The sequence below is a fragment of the Somniosus microcephalus genome, chromosome 24 (assembly GCF_052327205.1).
Source record: "Somniosus microcephalus isolate GS21.2 chromosome 24, FLI_Smic_1.0, whole genome shotgun sequence".
Taxonomy (NCBI): Eukaryota; Metazoa; Chordata; class Chondrichthyes; order Squaliformes; family Somniosidae; genus Somniosus; species Somniosus microcephalus.
The window spans coordinates 12,999,558-13,021,339 of record NC_141010.1 but is presented as its reverse complement, the minus strand read 5'-3'; the positions used below and the strand labels follow the sequence as shown (position 1 = coordinate 13,021,339).

At 49.7% G+C, this 21,782-nt stretch overlaps 1 protein-coding gene across 4 annotated transcripts in view; it reads left to right on the top strand.

Annotated features, from left to right (window-relative positions):
* The window catches only part of fam171a2a (family with sequence similarity 171 member A2a), a 405,278-nt gene that overhangs the window by 148,618 nt on the left and 234,878 nt on the right, over nucleotides 1–21,782 (top strand). The gene's annotated exons all lie outside the window — the stretch shown is intronic.

The window sequence follows — 21,782 nt, the reverse complement described above, 5'->3', positions numbered from 1 at the left end:
GCCTCCGACCCACGTTGGGACCTGCCTCCCCGAGGCGGGAAGGGGATTAGTGCCAATTAACTGCCTGTTAACAGGTAGTTAACAGGCAGTTTTTAGCCTAATCCCTATTTTCATTGGTGAAATGTGTGATTCCCGACGGCTCCAAACCACGCCAAGTTAGCGAGGTGGGCTGTCGGGCTGAAGGGCTTGGAGGGTTCGAGGTGTCCGGTATTCAGGTGAGCGATGGGTGCATGAGTGCAGAGGTAAGTGTGTTTGGTGTGTTTAAAGTGTTTAAAGCCTTTACGGCCTTCCTTCCTTCAGGTCTCGGGAGTCCCTCATCTCACCGGCACAGAAAGCAGAATGGCTGCCATCTGTCAAAAATTGCGCATTCAGCTTTCTGTTCCAGGGAGATCTCTAAATCATCCTGAGAGGAAGGAATTAACTTAGAGTACAGATTGTCAGTGTTTGACAGCTTCAAACAGCTGTCAAAACGGTGATATTTCATCTGTCAAAAGGTCTTGACAGATGAAATATCAATCTGTGACGTCACCTGTTGCCGGGTGGCCCTTAATTGGCCTGCTGAGCCCACAGGGTGGACTCAACAAGGTCAATCAAGTCAAAATCGCGTGGGTTGGCCACAACTCGATGGAGGCGGGACTACAACCCTGAAAGTTGCAGTCCCGCCTCCTACCCGCCTGCTCAATGAAAATCCAGCCCGAACATTTCTATAAATACATGGGTAGCCCTCACGAGGCTTGGCTTTTACCTCTGCCCTTCAGGAGTCAGTCTAACTTCCAGTTATGTCATAAATAGAACTAATTGTATACAGGATGTGTTGCAGAGTGGCCATTTTGAATGGTCCTCTGTTAGAGAGGAAGTCATAAATCATCAGAGCTACAGTATCTCTGCATGTCTGCGTGAGGGGTTAGTGTGCTAATTGATTGGCACAGATATGACTCATATTTCTCTGGGCTTTATTCTCTTTCAATAAACAATGTAGTGAGTGTGGTGCACACATAAGTGAGAAGAATTAGGTTTTGTACCGAAGCTGCATGGATTTCCTAGATCGCAGTGTGAAGATGTTTATTTGGGATCAGAAATTCATCTCCCGTCTGAAATCTTGAGAGCTGCTGATACTATTTCCGAATTTTGGTTCAGATCTCTGATTGTATGGAGTGGTGATAGGGGTTGGGGGCCGGGTGGTTGGGGGGGGAAAGTTAACTTCAGTTCTGAATTCAACACAGTGTAGATCAGGATTCAGCATGGGCTTGGGTGCACCAGAAGATGCAACAGTTCATTTGGGATCAACCACTCTATCATTTTGTAGTTATTTCAATGAATACAGCTTAGTACAAAATAGTGGTACTTAAAATATGGGCCAGGGTCTGCCTGTGCACCCCTCCCCTTCATTTGGGCCTTCAGTATGGAATCCATTTATTTCTAGGCCTCCATTAAGTCCAGTTTTGATGTGGGATGTTGCCAGAGCTGGGGTTCTGTGTTGTTTCCTCCAGTGTCCAGTGAGAAAGCATGGGAATGCTATTCGGAAGTGGGGCTATTGCAGCCAACGTACCCTCTAATTTCTTTTTGCACTGAGCAGGCCACAAGCTCCTTTCAGCGCGACCCTTTCACCCGTGAGCAACTTTTACAGCAACAACTTTTACAACAACAACTTTTACAACAACCCCTTAAAAACATATATACAGTAATGCCATATTGCCAGCCCACCGTCTCAAATCATGAGACAATCAGACAAGGTTCTATACAAGTTTAACATCACTGCTCTGCTTTTGAAATGAGCCCCAGTGCTTCATTTGCACTTTTATAGCTTTTTTAACCTGCGTTGGTACTTTTAATGATTTGTGAATCTACAACCCTAGATCCCTTTGCATCTCTACCCCATTTAGACTCTGAGGGGGGAAAATTCAGTTGGTTTGCGCCTCCCGTTAGTGCCCTAAGATGGAGCTAACCGGGCGTAAAGCAACTAGCGCCCTGGCGCGGCGATGTTTGTGCCACTCGTGAAATTGACCAGACATTTTGCGGTGCCGCTAAACACTACCGCCACGATCTCCTGCGCCGGCAGATCATGACGTCAGTCGAGCGTGCAACGCCTCGGTAGCGCCCCAGACCGGATATTGAGTGGCGCCCCCTGCCTTACCACCTGCCGCTAGCAATGACAGGTTGAGGGGAGCGTTTTGCAGTCGGGAAGGGACTGGGGGAGCGCTATTTAAAGGCGACCGCTTCCTGCCTTTTTTTGTCGGCGACATTTTTGCACCACGCATTCCGAGAGAGAGAGAGAGACTTCTGGAGAGATTCAACGCTGTGTGAAGGAGTTTTGGGTACTGAGCAGCACTTTGCAGGTTCATTTTAATTTGACCTTCCTTGTATCGATTTAGAAGCGACTGTGGGGGCTGCACTCTGAGCTCTTTCCCTGGGCCTCTCCATTGTTCTTTCCAGCAGATTTGATGTACAGGTCTCTCCAGGCCGAGGTTCAAGGCTGCAATGAGCAGGATGTGGATGGAGAGCAAGATTGACCCTCCCCTTTAAGAACTGGCCGGCGCCAGTGTCTCTGTGTTCCATTGTTGACTGACATCACATGAGCTTCGCCAGCGCTCTGAGGTAGCGCCTCGCTTCTCGGCGTTCGCGCCTTAAGAGAGGTGTGTAGCGCCTGATTTAGCGCTCCAGGGGCGATAGAAGCCAAGTTTGCAGTCGGAGGCGATAATTAGCGCCAGAGACTAAACTTTGCGCCAGGCCGATAATGCGCCCCAAACGGGGCGATACTGAATTTCTCCCCCTTATTTTCCAAGGCGTAGGTACCCTCCTTATTCCTCCTACCAAAATACACCACCTCACACTTACCTATATTGGAATTAATTTGTCATTTATATGCCCGTTCTGCAAGTTTGTTTATAGTAGAGTTAATTAAAAGCTTTTAGTACGTCATCTACAAACTCTATCTAAAAAATATACTTGTCAGAAATGACTGGGATGTAAAAAAACTGCATAATAATGCATTAACACTTCAGAAACGTCACTCAGTCACACGGTTGTGGATCGACAAACAATCCAAAAGCTATCCTACATAATGATTTACTTTGAAGCACAGTGAGTAGGCACGCAGCCAAACACAGCAGCCATTTTGCACACAGCAAGATCCCACAAGGAGCAGTGCGATGAATGACGAGTTGATCTGTGATTTGTCGGTGTTGCTTGAGCGAGCATTGCTGGTCTGAACATTAGTAGCACGCCCGACTCTTTGACTAGCTAATCAAGAATGTGCACAGATTTCATTTCCTAGACTGGTTTGGTTCGGCCAAGTTTTAGTGCCCAATTTATAATACCGCAGACACTGAATATTTCCACTCCACCCAAGGGCGTTGTGAGCACCAGGATCACTTCAGATCTTTACACTGCAGTCCTAGTTTTCTGGAGACCACAGAGGGGAGATCAGCGGCTCGGAAACACATCACTCTGCACTGGTACACGGGCAGGAGACCTTCAGCTAGAGGCTGAGTTTCTAACAGACATCATACTGGTACAGAGTTGATCTACAATTGGAGTGGATCCTATACCAGCATCTTTCCAGCATCTATCTAACTTTTTAAATGGGATGTAAGCCTGTTTGAGAATACTGTGTATGAGCTTGCAGAAAAAGGCGGTCAGCTTTGCCTTATTCTTAGGCCAACATCCCCAGCATCGAAGCTTTGACCACGCTCAATCAGCTCCGATGGACGGGTCACATTGTCCGCATGCCCGATACGAGACTCCCAAAACAAGCGCTCTACTTGGAGCTCCGGCACGGCAAGAGAGCTCCAGGTGGGCAGAGGAAACGCTTCAAGGACACCCTCAAAGCCTCCTTGAAAAAGTGCAACATCCCCACCGACACCTGGGAATCCCTGGCCCAAGACCGCACAAAGTGGAGGCGAAGCATCCGGGAAGGCGCCGAACACCTCGAGTCTCTTCGCCGGGAGCAAGCGGAAGCCAAGCACAGGCAGCGCAAGGAGCGCCCGTCAACACAAGCACCCCACCCACCCGCCCCTTCAACCACCGTCTGCCCCACCTGTGACAGAGATTGTAGGTCCCGCATTGGACTCATCAGTCACCTGCGAACTCATTTTTAATGTGGAAGCAAGTCATCCTCGGTTCCGAGGGACTGCCTAAGAAGAAGATTCATTCGGCTCTTTGGCATCAACTTCTTTCATCCAAGGAGGTTTGAGAGTTGCTTTTTGTCAGTACCGAACCTGCCTGCAAAACATAAATAATGTCTCCAGTGAGTTAATCATGGGCTCAATGAGCTGCATTGTGTTTTGTGCGACATAGGGTACATTTTCCATTTTTGTGCTGCCGGCGTGGAGTCTTATCCACCCTGGAGCTTGTATTGGGAAAGTGTTTGTGCAGCCCATCATTTTCTTTATGCCATTGAATTGAATTATAATGCTGGATCTTCGTGCCAGGAGCTCGGATACAAAGGGGAGGACATTATACTTCAATTGTAACGAGCCTTGGTCAGGCCCCATCTGGAGCACTGCGTTCAGTCCCGGGCAGCGCATCTCAGGAAAGATATATTGGTTTTGGAGGGGGTGCAGCGCAGATTCACCAGAATTAAACCAGGGCTTAGAGGGTTAAATCATGAGGACAGGTTGCATGAAGTTGACTTGTATTCCTTTTGAATATAGGAGATTGAGGGGTGATCTGATCGAGGTGTTTAAAATGTTAAAAGGATTTGTAAGGGTAAGATATAGAGAAACTATATGGTGGGGACATCAAGAACAATGGGACACAATCTTATGATCCTAAGATTGAACCAAAACTGCTAACTATTGTCTAAGCAGCCATGGTTGGAAAGTCATTGGCAGCATTTACCCGAATTTTCAACACCCGTTACCGGTGGGCAATGCTCAGTGCTGGTAACATGGATTCAGAATTGCCTTTTGCTAATAAGGAAGGCAAATGGCATGTTGGCCTTTATTGCAAGGGGGTTGGAGTATAAGAGTAAGGAAATCTTGCTACAATTGTACAGGGCCTTGGTGAGACCACACCTGGAGTACTGTGCACAGTTTTGTGACATAGGATACATTTAAGGAAGGATATACTTGCCTTGGAGGCGGTGCAACAAAGGTTCACTAGATTGATTCCTGGGATGAGAGGGCTGTCCTATGATGAGAGATTGTGTAGATTGGGCCGATACTCTCTGGAGTTTAGAAGAATGAGAGGTGATCTCATTGAAACATACAAGATTCTGAAGGGGGATTGACAGGGTAGATGCCGAGAGGTTGTTTCCCCTGGCTGGAGTGTCTAGAACTAGGGGGTATAGTCTCAGGATAAGGGGTTGTCCATTTAAGACTGAGATGAGGAGGAATTTCTTCACTCAGAGGGTTGTGAATCTTTGGAATCCTCTGCCCCAGAGGGCTGTGGATGCTGAGTCTTTGAGTATATTCAAGGCTGAGATCGATAGATTTTTGGACTCTAGGGGAATCAAGGATTCTGGAGATCTGGTGGGAAAGTGGAGTTGAGGTCGATGATCAGCCATGATCTTATTGAATGGCGGAGCAGGCTCGAGGGGCCGTGTGGCGGAACAGGCTCGAGGGGCCGTATGGTCTACCCCTGCTCCTATTTCTTATGTACTTACGTTTTTTTATTTTAACCGTAGTCTTTTCATACAACGTGCACTATTTTATCCCAGTAACTCGACGTCAAACCCAAGTGTATATTTACAAGCGAGTTGTTTCTGTGTGTGAGCAGTTTTACAAAAGCGGGCTTCAAAGGTATTTTTGCCTTTTATACACTCTCACATACAATGTTCATCTGCTCCCATGGTGTGTACCGTGACTAGTTTAGGGATGCACCAGGGTTCTCTCTATTCTAATAGATACTTGGAGGCATGCAAAGGAGAGTCTAACAGCTCATTGACACACCGCATGTTTGCAAAATGGATGTAGTTGCTGTGTGTTTGATGTCAAATTTGACTTAAAAGTTATTTTGAATTACAATGATCAGAAACTCATTCGTCCTTAAGGTGAAGGTTGATGGAAGCGGCTGAGGAAAAAATAGGAGCAGAGCAGCAGCAACTGAGTTCATTGAGAATGAAGCCTGGATGTAAGACCGGCAAAGGAAGAAGGACAAAAAGCCTTACAAGCCCTTCACAAACAAGGCCCAGTGCGAGCTACTAGTCAATCAGAAAGAAGCTGCAGGCGCAGGCACTGGGAACAAGAAGATTCATCACCATGTGCTGCACTGCACGCACAATTAAACTCCTGGATTTCAAGGGCGGCCCAGTCTGGGTTTTTTTTTAATTAATGAAGAGCAACGGACTGAATGTGCCGAGCCATTCAAAAGCTGGTCAAGCATTGCTATCACCTGACCATCAGGAGAAGCTTTTTTTTAACTCTCCAGGAAGTTAGGGTGAATGTTGACACACCGAAAAAGAAAACTGTGAGCCAGTGAGAAGAACAGTTCGCAATAGCGTTACTAACTGCCCATGAACAAATTCACTTTACCATGCTCTGTATGCGTGCTTAATGGTGATCAGCTGAGGCTGATGGAAAATTACCCTCCCGTGTTACTGTGAAATACAACATGAAAGGGGGGAATTAGGGGAGGGCTGATGTTGGAATAGGTCAAGAGAGGTTTGGCATCGGCTAAAAGAAGGCATATGTAATCATTTATCTCTCTTTGACACCTAGGGGGGAATTTTCCCAGCCCTGAGGAGGCGGGTTTGGAGACGGGTCTGCCGGGAAAATGGCAGAAACTGGGAGCGGGTACCGACCCCGCTCCCAACCTGCCTCCGTGCCATCTTCCCGGGAGGCGGGTCCCTGAGTCACGCAGGGACCCGTCTCCTCAAGGCGGGAAGAGGATAAGAGCCAATTAACTGCCTGTTAACAGGCAGTTTTGAGGCCTTTCTCCATTTTACGCCTGCAATTGCAGGCTTTCTGACGGCTGCAAACCTCGCCAGGGTCAGCGAGGCGAACAGTGGGCCTGCGGGGGTGAGGGGGTCGACATGTCAGCTGTAGAGGTGAGTGATGGCTGCAAGTGTGGACAGGTAAGTATGAGAGGTGAGTGTAAAGTTTTTAAAAAAAGTTTCCTTACCTTTGCCTCTTCCTGCAGGCTTCAACCGTTGAGGATCCGGAGGTTCCTCATCTCAACGACAGAGCTGACAGAATGGCTGCTGCATTCTCAGATTCAGCAGCCATCTGCTTTCTGCTGAGGAGAGAGCTCTTGGTGAGCCTTTGTGCAAGGGCTCACCTTAGAACAGATTGTCAGTGTTTGACAGCTTTTTAAAGCAGTCAAACGCTGACAATTCATCTGTCAAATAATTTTCGATAGGGTATATAGCGTAGGTTCGTCATATGTCGCTGGGGCGGGACCAGAACCCGGAAGGCAGCAGTTCCGCCTCCAACTCCTCTCGGCTGGCAAAATCCAGCCCTAGACTCCAGTGAAGCTCATGAGCTGGACGGTGAAGCGTTCTATGGTGAACAAGCACAGTAGGTGTGGCTTCTTTAGCCAAGAGGTATCACAGTCAATTTGGGTTGCCAACCCTCCAGCATTGACCTGGAGTCTCCAGGAATGAAAAGCTATTCTCACGAGTAGAGGAGTTCTCCTCATGGCCTGGCCAATAAAAACAAATACTTCATTGGCTACGAAGCACGTTGGTTCTGAAAAGTGCTTCAAATAAGGGTTGAGGTGGTACAAGGTGAAAGAAAGCATGAGGGAGATCGGCAAGCACCGGGTAAGGCTTAGCACATGTACATAAGAGACCGAGAATAATTGCCTCAGCTTGCTCTGCATTCGAGGACGCCACTTGGAGAACTTTGCCATCTGCAGCAGGGACAGCTACAGCCAAGTTGCAACATCAGGTCAGCACTGCCAGTGGTTGTCAAGGTCACTTGGAAAAATAGAAAAACCCATCTAATAAAAACAACACCATACTTAAAAGGTACTGCAAACATTGCAAAAAACAAACCACACAGAAAGCCTGTGGCACTTTAAGAGGTTTCCTCGCTCCCATTCCAAATGGGTGGACAAGTGAAAAAGTGCAACCCCAGGACAAAAGCCAAGGAATTGTGTGAGGTGTTCACAGAAGAATGAACGAACAGACTTGCATTTAATTATCATGTTTCACAACCTCAGGACGTTCCAAAGCGCTTCACAGCCAATGAAGTACTTTCGAAGTGTAGTCACTGTTGTAATGTAGGAAACGCGGCAGCCAATTTGCGCACAGCAAGCTCCCACACACAGCAATGTGATAAATGACCAGGTAATCTGTTTTTGGGGGATGTTGGTTGAAGGATAATTATTGGCCAGGACTTCAGCTCTTTTTCAAAAATTGTTATGCTTGTGGCTCATTCTGAGCCAGCACTGTAAGATCAGTTAATGTGCTTCTCTTGTGTAGTAGGTAACGGATGCGTCAGTCAGCATGGGCAGCACTTTAACCTCATTTCCCACTAAGTAGCATGACATAACATAGGGAAGTTATGCTAAACCTTCATTGAACCTTGGTTAGACCACACTTGGAGTACTGCGTACAGTTCTGGTCGCCATATTATAAAAAGGATATAGAGGCACTGGAGAGGGTGCAGAGAAGATTTACAAGGATGATACCAGAAATGCAAGAGTATACATATCAGGAAAGGATGAACAGGCTGGGTCTCTTTTCTCTTGAAAAAAGAAGGCTGAGGGGTGACCTAATAGAGATCTTAAAAATTATGAAAGGTTTTGTTAGAGTGGATACAGAGAGAATGTTTCCACTTGTGGGGAAGAGCATAACTAGAGGCCATCAATATAAGATAGTCACCAAGAAATCCAATAGGGAATTCAGAAGAAACTTCTTTACCCAAAGAGTGGTGAGAATGTGGAACTCACTACCACAGGGAGTGGTTGAGGCAGATAGTATAGAAGCATTTAACGGGAGGCTGGACAAACATATGAGGGCGAAGGGAATAGAGGGTTATGCTGATAGAGTTAGATGAGGAGGAGGCTCGAGTGGAGCATAAACACCGGCATGGACTGGTTGGGCCAAATGGCCTGTTTCTGTGCTGTGTATCCTATGTAATCCTATGTAATATCTGCTAATATAGTCAACGTGGTGCATTTCCCCAAAAGCAATGGTTCACTTAGGCTGCCGTGCGCCTAACCTGAAGCCCATCCTGGGTGTCTGTAAGTGACCATGTTTGTGTTACAATGGTTTGTGTGCGAAGCTCTTGGAGGATGTGAATGTGGCAAGGCTTTCAATTATATACTGCATCCTAAATGTGTACCCTGCTGAAGGACTATGCATGAGATGCAATGAAAGAGCTGTAAGGTTGTATGAGGCTTGGCATGAATGAACAATACTGTGGAGCAGGTGGAGAGCCAAAATAAAAACAGAAAATGCTGGAAATACTCAGCAGCATCTGCGGAGGGAGAAACAGAGTTAACGTTTCAGGTCAATGTCCTTTCGTGGAGAGCCAATATGTTGTGGCATGGCATCCTGACCCAACTACTTACTCCATGGTACCGTTGGGTAGCCTTACCCTGCCAGTCTCCTCAAAGTGAGCTCTCCTCTTCGGTATCTGTTTCCAAGCACCAACACAACATTGAGCCTGACCAGCACCGTCTCTCAAAAATGGTGCATTGCTGTCTTGTGGGGATGGTGCCCTGTAGAGTGGTGAACCTGTGGAATTCTCTACCACAGAAGGCAGTTGAAGCCAATTCATTAAATATATTCAAGAAGGAGTTAGATATATTTCTTAAGGCTAAAGGGATCAAGGGATATGGGGAAAAGGCAGGGACAGGGTACTGAGTTTGGATGATCAGCCATGATCTCATTGAATGGCGGAGCAGGCTCGAGGGGCCAAATGGCCTACTCCTGCTCCTATCTTCTATGTTTCTATGTTAGTACCAAACAGGGCAAACCTTCCTCATACCCACATCATGAGGCAGCAAGCCCACTTTGCCAACCATCAAACAGGCGTTCAGGTGCGATGCTTCACCACTTGCCCACAGCCTCCATTTCATTCCTCACTGTTGGGTTCGCCTTCTCTTGTTTATGGCCCTCTATTTCTTTCCTCCCGTGCAGCCTTTGGAGAGACTGACAAATGATTATAAACTACTTTCTGCCTTTTTAAAGGTTGGAAGGATTCTTGCCCTCTTATGTGGCCTCTTACCTTTATATTTTCCCAGATACCTTGCCTACACGTCACTCACACTTCCTGCACCTGGACCAATGTGTACAGGAGCATTATTCTCATGGTTTAAATGATCGAAGCTTGTGAACTAGGATGTGAAGTCTGTCTCAGATCCTTATTTTCTTTCCCCCTTCTGTGGAACTCATTTAAGAGGCAGTTGCAAACCGGTCTAATATACTTTCATTGGAGGCAGTTCAGAGACGATTCACTCGGTTGCTTCCTAAGATGAGGGGATTGACTTATGAAGAAAGGTTGAGCAGGTTGGGCCTGTACTCATTGGAACTTAGAAGAAAGAGAGGTGATCTTATTGAAACATATAAGATACTGAAGGGGCTCGACAAGGTAGATGCAGCGAGGATGTTTCCCCTCGTGGGGAAATCTAGAACTTGGGGGCACAGTTTCAGAATAAAGGGTCGCCCTTTTAGAACTGAGATGAGGAGGAATTTCTTCTCTCAGAGGGTCGTAAATCTGTGGAATTCTCTGCCCCAGAGAGCTGTGGAGGCTGGGTCATTAAATACATTTAAGGTGGAGATAGACAGTTTTTTGCACGATAAGGGAGTGAAGAGTTATGGGGAGCGGGCAGGGAAGTGGCTTTGAGCCCAAGATCAGCCATGATCTTATTGAATGGCGGAGCAGGCTCGAGGGGCCAAGTGGCCTAATCCTGCTCCTATTTCTTATGTTCTTATGAACCATAATGGCCATTTGCCAACCACTGCTATTGATTTTAAATGTGGTAAAATAAATCTTCATTTTGCTCCAAGAACCTGGCTGAAAAAAAATATTAGTTTCACAGCATTAGGAAATTTAATGGCTCAGCTGGTAATAAATTATTTTAACTAATATAGAGTGCAAAGATCCCATGGCACTAATTTGAAGAAGAGCAGGGTATTTCTTCTGGTGTCCTGGCCAACAACATTCCTCAACCAACATCCCTAAATTAGATCATCTGGTCATTATCACCGCTGCTTGCGGGAGCTTGCTGTGCGCAGATTGGCTGCCGCGTTTCCTACAGTTACAACAGCAACTAAAAAAAATACTTAATTGGCTGTAAAGCGCTTTGGGACGTCCTGTGGGCGTGAAAGGCGCTGTATAAAATGCAAATCTTTTCTTTTTTTTCAAACACACATTCCAATCTGTCTTTCTCAGTAATCGTAAAGGATAAAGTACATATCTCCTTTGATAACTCATTTATCCTTAAGGATTACTCACGCAAGGGATCTGGTAAACCAACCGCTCTGAGGGAATGTAGGAGGAGGGATTCTGTTGGCGAATAAAACTCGTGAAATGTAATAGCTTTGGTGTGACACGGTTTGAGCACTTTTGCAGGGCCTTTGTCTTGTGACTAGTCCTGTGATAGAAGGTTCAGCTCCGTCTGTGGAAAGTCAGACTGGTCATCCTTTGTTTCTGGAGCTGCTTCTGGTGCTTTCAAGCCTGCCTGTGAGGGCCGTGAAGCTGCACTGTGTACTAAATCACACAGACAGTGCATGCATTTATCAAGGATTTTTGATAAAACACTCCAGTTAAGGGAGGAAGGAACACCGTGACCTGGGAGTAGGGCACTTCGCACAAGAAAAGAAACAGACGCACAAAGGCAGTTCTGTGTTATTAGTTCTTTTTCTCTTTACCTGCCAGAGGCATTGAGATATAACCCTTCAACCCAATCCCCTCCCTTCCACCTCTCCTCCCTCCCACCTCCCCCCACCCCCTGCCATTTCAGCTGTCCCAATGGATCAGTTAGGTTGACAACTGTAGTACTAAGCTGGAGATCGCAGGTTCAGTCCTCAGTCTGTGCTGAGTTGTTTGATCTCGGCCAGGATTGTAACATAAGAACATAAGAACGTAAGAAATAGGAGCAGGAGTAGGCCAATCGGCCCCTCGAGCCTGCTCCGCCATTCAATAAGATCATGGCTGATCTGATCCTAACCGCCAATCCACTATCACAGAACCATCTCCTGAATCTAACAGAATTAGACACACGAAACAGGAGCAGGATCAGGCTACACGGCCCCTGGGCCCGCTCCGCTACCCACAGGGCCATGACCGATCCGAACCTAGACTCATGTCCAAATTCCTGCCCGCTCCCCGTAACCCTTAATTCCCTTTACTTCGAGGAAACTGTCTATTTCTGTTTTAAATTTATGTAATGATGTAGTGGGTGTGACAATTGACCTCAGTACCCCTGGGCTAAGGAGAGAAGAAAGTAAACCAGGGGATTGCCAACCCTGGCCACTGTCTTGGTAGCTCCCGTTGAAGAGGAAAGGACAAAACTGAGCAAAAAAGTAATGATTTGTTTAGCTAGCAGTTGGGCAGGGTGTTAAAGATGCAGGCACAATGCCTATGGTTTCCTATTTCCACGAGTTACAGACCTGAGCCTTTTCATTGCAGGGAGATGCCAAGCAAGTAGGCCAGCACCTCCCTGCAGGGAGGACGGGCAAATCACAGACCGAGGTATTTGCAACAAGGCCACTGTGGCACGGTTTCCAGCAGCCAGTTAGACGTTGCCATTCGTGGGGAACTCGGCAGCCTGTCATCTGTTGGCAGTATTAGGAATTAAGATGCATCCTAACTTTATATTGAATTTAAGCTTGAACGTTGTGCCTAACATTGAACAATGTTGCACACGTTGGCCTAGAAATTCAGCTGTTTGCGCCAGCCGTTAGCGCCAGATTTCCGGCGCTAGCCACTTAGCGCCCGGGCACCGCCGGATCTGCGCCTACGCCGAAATTCAGCTGGGATTTAGCGCCGGCGCAAAGTGTTAGCGCCCGCTCAGCTGCGCGCGCATCTTATGACGTCATTTCGTCGTGCAACGCCGTTTGTGCGCCCCAAACCGGACATTCAGTATCGCCCGGCCGATGTGGGCGTGGCGCTGCTAAGAACTGTGAAATGGAACTCAACAGAGGCCCTGTGGGATTCGGGGAGCGCTAATTAAAGGGCACATCCACTCACCCATAAAAGCCAGCCATTTCGCTGCAATGACTTTACTGCTTTGGATTTCTGCACAGAGAGCAAGGCACAGAGATTACTGATTTCGGACACCATAGGAGAGGTATTTTTGGCTTCTAGCCAGTGCTTTGACATTTGCATCCTTGTGATTTTGCTGTTTGGAACTTTGTAATGGGGGCTGCATGGGGGGCCAACCCTCAGTTGCTACATTTTGTGCGAAGGGCTCGCAGATGCTTTGAGAGAGGGCCAGGCATGCCTAGACGCAGAGGGGCCATTAGGCGTCGCCAACGTAGGCCTTACCCAGTCAGGCAATACCGGGAGCAGGTCTCATATCTCACCATGACTGCGGCGCATTGTGTTAAGAGGCTGCGCTTCAGAAGGGAGGTGGCTGGAGAGATCTGCCAGCTGCTTCACGCAGATTTGCAGCCACAGCTCATGTCCAGAACGTCTCTCTCGGTGGAAGTGAAGGTCACGGTGGCTCTCAGCTTTTATGCAAGCGGCTCCTTCCAAGCCGCTGCTGGGGACATTGCGAACATCTCCCAGTTCGCCGCGCATCGCTGCATCCGACAGGTCACCGAAGCACTTTTCGCGAGGAGGCACCAATTCATCTCCTTCCCCATGACCCAACACAAGCAGGAGCAGTGTGCAGTCGGATTTGCCAGGATCGCGGCCTTCCCCATGGTGCAGGGCGCCATTGACTGCACGCATGTGGCTATGCGGGCACCTATCCACAATGCCGAGCAATACCGCAACCGGAAGGGCTACCATTCCCTAAATGTGCAGCTGGTGTGTGACCACAGGCAGCGCATCCTAGCTGTCAATGCCCGCTTCCCAGGAAGCAGCCACGATGCCTTTATCCTGCGCCAGACTACTGTGGCTGACATGTTCCAGGCACAGCCTCCACCAAGGGGATGGCTTATCGGGGACAAGGGCTACCCTTTGTGCACATGGCTCATGACCCCGCTCCGCGCGCCCAGGACCCCAGCGGAGCTGGCATACAACGAAAGCCATCAAGCCACAAGGAACCTAATAGAGCAAACGATAGACGTCCTCAAGCAACGGTTCCGTTGCCTGGATCGTTCGGGCGGGTCTCTTCAGTATTCGCCGGATAGAGTCTCCCAGTTCGTCGTGGTGTGCTGCATGCTCCACAACCTGGCTATCCGCAGGACTCAGGCACTGCCACCTGACATTGCCCCACCACCTCAGGAGGACGAGCAGGAGGACCCTGAGGAGGAGGAGCACCAGGCCAGGAGGGAGCGACAAGGTCCAAGGGCCGTCCGCCGGGGGCTTATTGCTCGACACTTCTAGGCCCCCTGTCAGGGAATGGCCTGGGCCACTGAACGCAGCTGAAGGCAGCCGCTCCGCAAGCCCTCAGCCGGTTAACCCAACAACCACTTGAAACATGACACCTGCACATGGTGAATAAATAAACATCTTTATTTCAAAAACTCAGGGCCCTTCCCACATGGAAGAGCAAAACAGAGAAGACCCCCAAAAAACAGTCACAAACTTCTGTCACTCCCAAAACCTGGGGAGGACTAACAAAACATCAACATCCAAATGGCCTTCCTCACTGGCCTAACAAAAACAAGCCCCCCCCACAACACAAACACCCCCATAAAACCAAACAACATAATGCCCCCCAGAACAGAAGCCCCCGCATCACCCAAACCCTCGCTCACCACACTCTATTCGGTGTGGCGAGAGGGCGAGTCCGTCAACAGCCGTCTTTTGCCCCGGCCCGTCCTGCTGCTGCGCCTCAAGCTGGGCCGTGAGGCTGTGGCGAGGCTGGGGAAAGGATCTTCAAGGCGTCTCGCCAGATGCCCTTGGGGGTCGGCCTACACGAGGGCGGGCCCGGGAGGGGCCGGCTGGTGGCTGCTGCAGCTGTGGGTGGCCCTCTTCACTGCCTGCAGCAGCTCCTTGCACCCTGGCTGGGGGAGTGGCAGGCTCGCCTGCACCAATGGGGACAAGGTGGGTGATGCCAGGCGCGCGCTGCTCGCCAGACACACGTGCACTCGGGCGGCCTGGCCGGGGAGCAAGCGCGCCAAACTGTTGGTCGCCAGACCGGTGTGCGGCAGCAGGGCGGCGGCTGGCCTGGCGACGCCTCCGCGCCAGTGCGAGGGAGGCAGAAGTCAGTGCCCCAACTGCGCCGGCATGTGCCCGCATCTGCAGTGCCATTGTCTGCCCAGCACCTCTCAGCTGGCGACTGGCGTGCTGCGCTGCCTCGAGTTGTTGCACCCCCCTCTCATGCGCTGCCACAAGGAGCTCCACCCCCCTGGCGTGCGCTGCTGCGATTTGCTCCAGCCCCCTGGCCTGGGATTGGCCGAAAGCCACCACACTTTGTGCGAGGCTTTCGATGGCGTGAGGCATCTGTGCCACCACCTCCATGAATTCGACGTGCCGCCGCTCCGACGCCGCCGACATCTCGTCCAGGAGGCGCACCTCCTGGGCGACGTCCGAGTCCGGACTGGAGGGCGCCTCCCCCCTCTGGGCAGAAGGCTGGCATGCCGCCGGAGCCTTGCCGCGTGCGGCCACGCCACTGGGAGCAGGTTCTGCCCTCCCCTCCACCGCCTCCCCCCTCTGGGCAGAAGGCTGGCGTGCCGCCGGAGCCTTGCCGCGTGCGTCCATGCCACTGGGACCAGGTTCGGGGCTCCCCTCCCCCGCTTCTCCCTGGCTCTCCGGCACGCCAGACGTCTCCCCTTCATTGCCATCTCCTGGAGCGGAGGAGGGTTCCCCCGAGGTGGCGCCTTCCTGCTGCTCCTCGACGTCCTCCTCCTCCGAGGGCCTGGCTGTGTGGGCTTCAGGGAGCACCTCCTCCTCACCAGCTGAAAGCAGGAAGGCACAAGTGTAGCTTTAGAGTGAGGACAGGCCGACAGCGAGGGAGGCCGCACTGGTGCATTATGCGCATTTTTCGGCCAGTGGGGAAGGATGTAGATCTGATGCGCGAGGGCAAGGAGAGAGGTGCACCCGGTCCTGTCCTTACCAGTGGGTTCCAGTATAGGGTCTGCGTTGCCGAGCGCCACAGGCCCAGTCACCGGGTGACGCAGGAGTCGGGCCACCCTCTCTTCCAGAACCGTTAGCTCCTGGTAATCGCGAGGGCCTCCACCAGTGACACGCAGGCTCCTGGCGTTCCTCGCCAGCTTGGCCTGCAAGAGAAAGGAGGGCGTCTAAGTACAGTGTGGTGCCCCGTTGGTGTGTGTGAGTCCTCCCATGGTGGAATAGCTTGGACAGTGCGGTGCCCTGTTGCTGTGTGTGAGTCCTCCCATGGTGGAATAGCTTGGACAGTGTGGTGCCCTGTTGCTGTGTGTGAGGCCTCCCATGGTGGAATAGCTTGGACAGTGTGGTGCCCTGTTGCTGTGTGTGAGGCCTCCCATGGTGGAATAGCTTGGACAGTGTGGTGCCCTGTTGCTGTGTGTGAGGCCTCCCATGGTGGAATAGCTTGGACCGTGTGATAAGTGCAGAAAGAGCTATTGATTAACATGCAAGTGCCATTGCAGCGGGAGGAGGGCTGGGCATTAGACCTTTGATGTCCCTTTGGCCCTAATGGGAGGTGCACATGCAAGGATGAGGGGGACACTGGAAAGGGTACTCACCTTGACCAGCCGACATAGGTCATTGTATTTCTTGCAGCACTGGTCCGCACTCCTGGGAACATCGGAGTTGGAGGAGACCCTCCGGGCAATTTTGGTCCAGGCCTCCCTGAACTTGCTCCTGGGAGCCTTTCTGCCACTAGCCAGGCACACGACCCGTCTTCTCTTGCGTACCCCATGAAGGAGCACACCCAGCGCATGGTCAGAGAACCGCTGGGCTCTTTCACGGGCCCTCTCCATTACCTCCAGGCGTTGATTTGGGACACAACCAGTCCTGAGGCCTAGTTGCAGGGCTACAGCATGCAGGGCGTGGCTGCAGTCAAAGTTGACCCTTCCCCCTTTAAGAGCTGGCCGGCGTCAGGGTGTCTGCTGACACTCACCACATGATCGCACCTGCGCTGCGCCCGGAATTGGCGTTATCAGGCCGCATCGCCGGATTAGCGCCTGAACACAGGGTTCCAACGCCTATTGCAGCGCTCGGCTAAAAAGTTGGCCAAATCTACTGAATTTCGGCGAGGTCGCCTGCACTTTCCGGCGGCCGCTAAATTTGCCGAGCGCCCGACTTTAGCGCCGCAATCGCGTCCGAACTGAATTTCTAGGCCGTTGCCTTTTTGTTTGGTGCTCTGAGAGCTCTTTAGACTGTCCAGACACGTGACTGGACTCCTCCGTTGCTGACGAACAAACCGAATTTGTTCCGTGTTCTGCGCCAGGACTGCACTGATGTATTTGGACAGGTTTTAGATTCACAGCGTAACCTTCAGGGCAGCAGTGATCTCATCAGCGTACACTGTCCGCCTGAGTTTAGCCAGAATTAGACAAACAGTAAACAAAATCTTCATTCTGAAGGAAAATGTACCAAGATTGAGATCGATAAGGATGGATATTTCAAGCAAGAGATTAAATTTTTTCTTTTGTACAGTAAGATTCTGAAGTACATCACACATTGGGGTGTGGTGAATTCAAAATGTGTTACTGTCTCAATATTTATTTGGTGAGCCATCAACTCGGGAATCCATGAGTTCATGAACAGGGTGCGCATGAACAAAGGAAGAACACTTCTGTTCAGTCACTAATGTAAACCTGCTTTTAATTTCAGTCTAATTAAAATGAATGCTGCCTCTGCTGTTGCAGCGAGCAGCAGGTAGATTCATCATCTGCTGACAGAGGCCACAGATCTCTCCAAAGCTCATTTATTTCTTTGTTGTGGTTTTCATCCCTCCCTGAAGGTACTAACTCATGAAAGAAAGAAAGACTTGCATTTCTATAGCGCCTTTCACAACCACCAGATGTCCCAAAGCGCTTTGCAGCCAATGAAGTACTTTTGAAGTGGAGTCACTGTTGTAATGTAGGAAACACGGCAGCCAATTTGCGCACAGCAAGCTCCCACAAGCAGCAATGTTACAATGACCAGATAATCTGTTTTGTTTAGTGTTGCTGATTGAGGGATAAATATTGGCCAGGACACTGGGGAGAACTCCCCTGCTCTTCTTCGAAATAGTGCCATATAATCTTTTACGTCTACTTGAGAGAGCAGACGGGGCCTTTGATTTAACGTCTCATCCAAAAGACGGCACCTCCCTCAGCACTGCACTGGGAGTGTCAGCCTAGATTTTTGTGCTCAAGTCTCTGGAGCGGGGACTTGAACCCACAAACCTTCTGCTGGGGTATCGTTCCACAGCTGCCAGCACCTTCTCCCTTCCCCTCCCCCTTCCGCTCCCTCCCCTTGTGGCCACTGGCCCATGTGTGAGCCCAGACGGCAGGTGACACCAGGCTATTCATCACCCAAGCATCACAGCGGCTCTTCGCAATCCGAATGACCCCTTTCTGTCCCTTTTGGTGTTGGTGCCCATTTACTATAAAATCTCCTTCACCTCTGCCACGACTGAGTGAGTAAGTGCACCAGCCAGTGCGTACTAGGCAGGATGGTCTCGGTTCAATCCCTGATCCATGGTGAGTCAGCTGATCTCAGCTGGACGGCATTGAGGACACTACAATTAAAAGAAAGAAAGAGCTTGCATTTATGTAGACCTCGGGACAGCCCGAAGCGCTGCACAGCCAATGAAGTACTTTTGGAGTGTAGCCGCTGTTGTAATGTAGGAAACGCAGCAGCCAATTTGCACACAGCAAGCTCCCACAAACAGCAATGCAATTATTATTGGCCCAGAAATTCGGTTTGGGGGCTTCCCGCGGGTGCAAGCCTCCGACCTGCACTTACCTAGTGCGCCGGCCGTTGAGCTGTGTGCCCGCGTGGGATTCCGATCCTGGGCCTCCTCCAACTGCCGGCGCGCAGTGCTTGCGTATCCCAGGGGCGCAGTTAGTTCAATGCGTCCCCTGGGATCACGTGGGCCATGGAGAGCAGGGAATGCCCATTCATAAATTTGACAGGAAGAGCTGTCAAACCTATAAATACTATAAGCCCCAAAACATCACTAAAACCTCAAATAAATGTTTTAAAAATCACATTTTTAAAATAACTATAAATTACATGAAATAACTATTTTAAACAATTTAAATTTTTGAAAAAATTAATTACATTTTCTAACGGGGCTAAAATAAACGTACCTTTCTTTAAAGTATTTAAAAATAATAAACCTGTGGAAAAAATGTTTAATTTTAATTAATTCACCACTTACCTTGTTAAAAGCAGGCCTTGACCCTGCTTTTTAAAAGTGTAACTGCTGGAGACTTACCCTCCCGGAGAGCCCTGTAAAAAAAAACGTAAGTTCAATGTGCACACGCTGCCTCTCCGGCGTACGCGTTCGACCTGTGAACCCCTTCCTTTAAGGGAACGGAAGTTCCGGTTTCCCGTGCATGCGCAGTGCATGCACGAAACCGGCACTTCCATTGGGCCTACGTGTGAGTACCCCGTGCGTATTCACCCGCGGAGACCCGAATTTCTGGGCCATTGACCAGATAATCTATTGTAGTGATGTTGCTAGAGGGATAAATATTGGCCCAGGTCATAAATAGAACTGAGATGCCTGATCTTTGCCAGGGCTCAGGGACTGGAAATGGTCCATGGGTTGCAGTTTGCACACCTCTGGTCAGCATTTAGCTGCAAAATGAACATTTAAATCATGTTCTACACTAAGTACCAGGCGGGGAATTCATGAACACAAGAAATGCAGAGACTGAATTCCATAAACCGTAAACTACTCAAATAATGAGCTTGGCTTTGCAGTTCGTTCTGCAGTCTGTGTCAATTTTGCCTCCTTATCTTGTACTTGCAGTACGAAGACTGTATAAACTGATGCAGCAGCAGCAGCGCACTGATTGACACACAAATTTAGCACTCTGTTGAGCCCTTTGTCAAACAGATTTATTCTGCGGGTAGTTATTTGCTGTTTCTGTCCTTGACGGTAATAACTCACACAGAAACATTGCTGTTTTAAGGGGTCTACACGTGACGCCCATGGATGTACTGGGACACTCCGTCAGTCATGCTCCTGGGTGTAGTAGTGTATTGTATGAGGGGGGCACTTTGGTTTCAGTTTACGAGGGCGTTTCTGCGATCCGGCAATCCCTGAGGGCGGCAGTGTTCACAGGGAGCACATCCAGGAAATTGAGGGGTGTGCAGCCCCCGATGGCTGGGAAGCCCATGGACGCCAGTCCTGTGGTTTCCTGAGATGTGCACCCTGTGAGTGTGCTGGATCATGGAATTCCCTCCTCCCCCCACCGCCTTGTAGCAACAATAGTGGCACAAAGTGTTCTCAATCTGTTGTGGAAGAATTTTTTTTATATTCGTTCCTGGGATGTGGGCGTCGCTGGCAAGGCCAGCATTTATTACCCATTCCTAATTGCCCTTGAAAAGGTGGTGGTGAGCCACCTTCTTGAACCGCTGCAGTCCGTGTGGTGAAGGTGCTCCCACAGTGCTGTTAGGGAGGGAGTTCCAGGATTTTGACCTAGTGACGATGAAGGAACGGTGATATACTTCCAAGTTAGGATGGTGTGTGACTTGGAGGGGAACTTGGAGGTGGTGGTGTTCCCATGCGCCTGCTGCCCTTGCCCTCTAGGTGGAAGAGGTCGCGGGTTTGGGAGGTGCTGCCGAAGAAACCTTGGGGAGTTGTTGCAGTGCATCTTGTAGATGGTACACACTGCAGCCACGGTTCGCTGGTGGTGGAGGGAGTGAATGTTTAAGGTAGTGGATGGGGTGCCACTCAAGCAGGCTACTTTGTCCGGGATGGTGTCGAGCTTCTTGAGTGTTGTTGGAGCTGCACTCATCCAGGCAAGTGGAGAGTATCCCATCACACTCCTGACTTGTGCCTTGTAGATGGTGGAAAGGCTTTGGGGAGTCAGGAGATGAGACACTCTGACCTGCTCTTGTTGCCACAGTATTTAAGTGGCTGGTCAGTGCAACAAATGAAGTATCTTTGGAGGAGATGCATAGTATTAGCGCTCTACTATTGTCACATTTTCATCACAATATCAAACACAAGTGGAGCCAGCAAGTTTTTTTTCGGTGTTCTCCTTTTTCTTTCCTGGTCTGCTGAAGGTGCTAATTCCTGCTGGGGCATCATCCCATGGTTATCCTCGTCTTGCCCAAGTGGTCATTTATATCCTTCACGTGTGAGCCTAGACAATCGGTGTCAGCAGGACTTTCAATTTCAGGGGGGCATTACAGCTGAGCCCTAACCTGCCCTCGCACAACAACAACAACTTGCTTATATAGAGCACCTTTAATGTAGGAAGACGTCCCAAGGCGCTTCACAGGAGCGTAATCAGACAGAAATGGACACTGAGCCAAAGAAGGAGACGGTAGGACAAACTCGCTCAAAGAGGTAGGTTTTAAGGAGTGTCTTAAAGGAGGAGAGAGAGGCGGAGAAGTTTAGGGAGGGAACTACAGAGCTTAGGGCCTAGATGGCTGACGGCACGACCGCCAATAGAAAGAAAGACTTGCATTTATATAGCATCTTGCACGACCACCGGACGTCTCAAAGAGCTTTACAGCCAATGGTGTATTTTTTTGGCGTGTAGTTGACGTAAGAAATCTACTAGGCACTTGGTTTGAGTATAAAACAAGGCTTTAATCAACTGTTTCACAACCATGAGTTCTAGTTACATCACTAGTTCCTGGTTACAAGAACGTCCTGAGCAAGCTGGGCCCACGCCC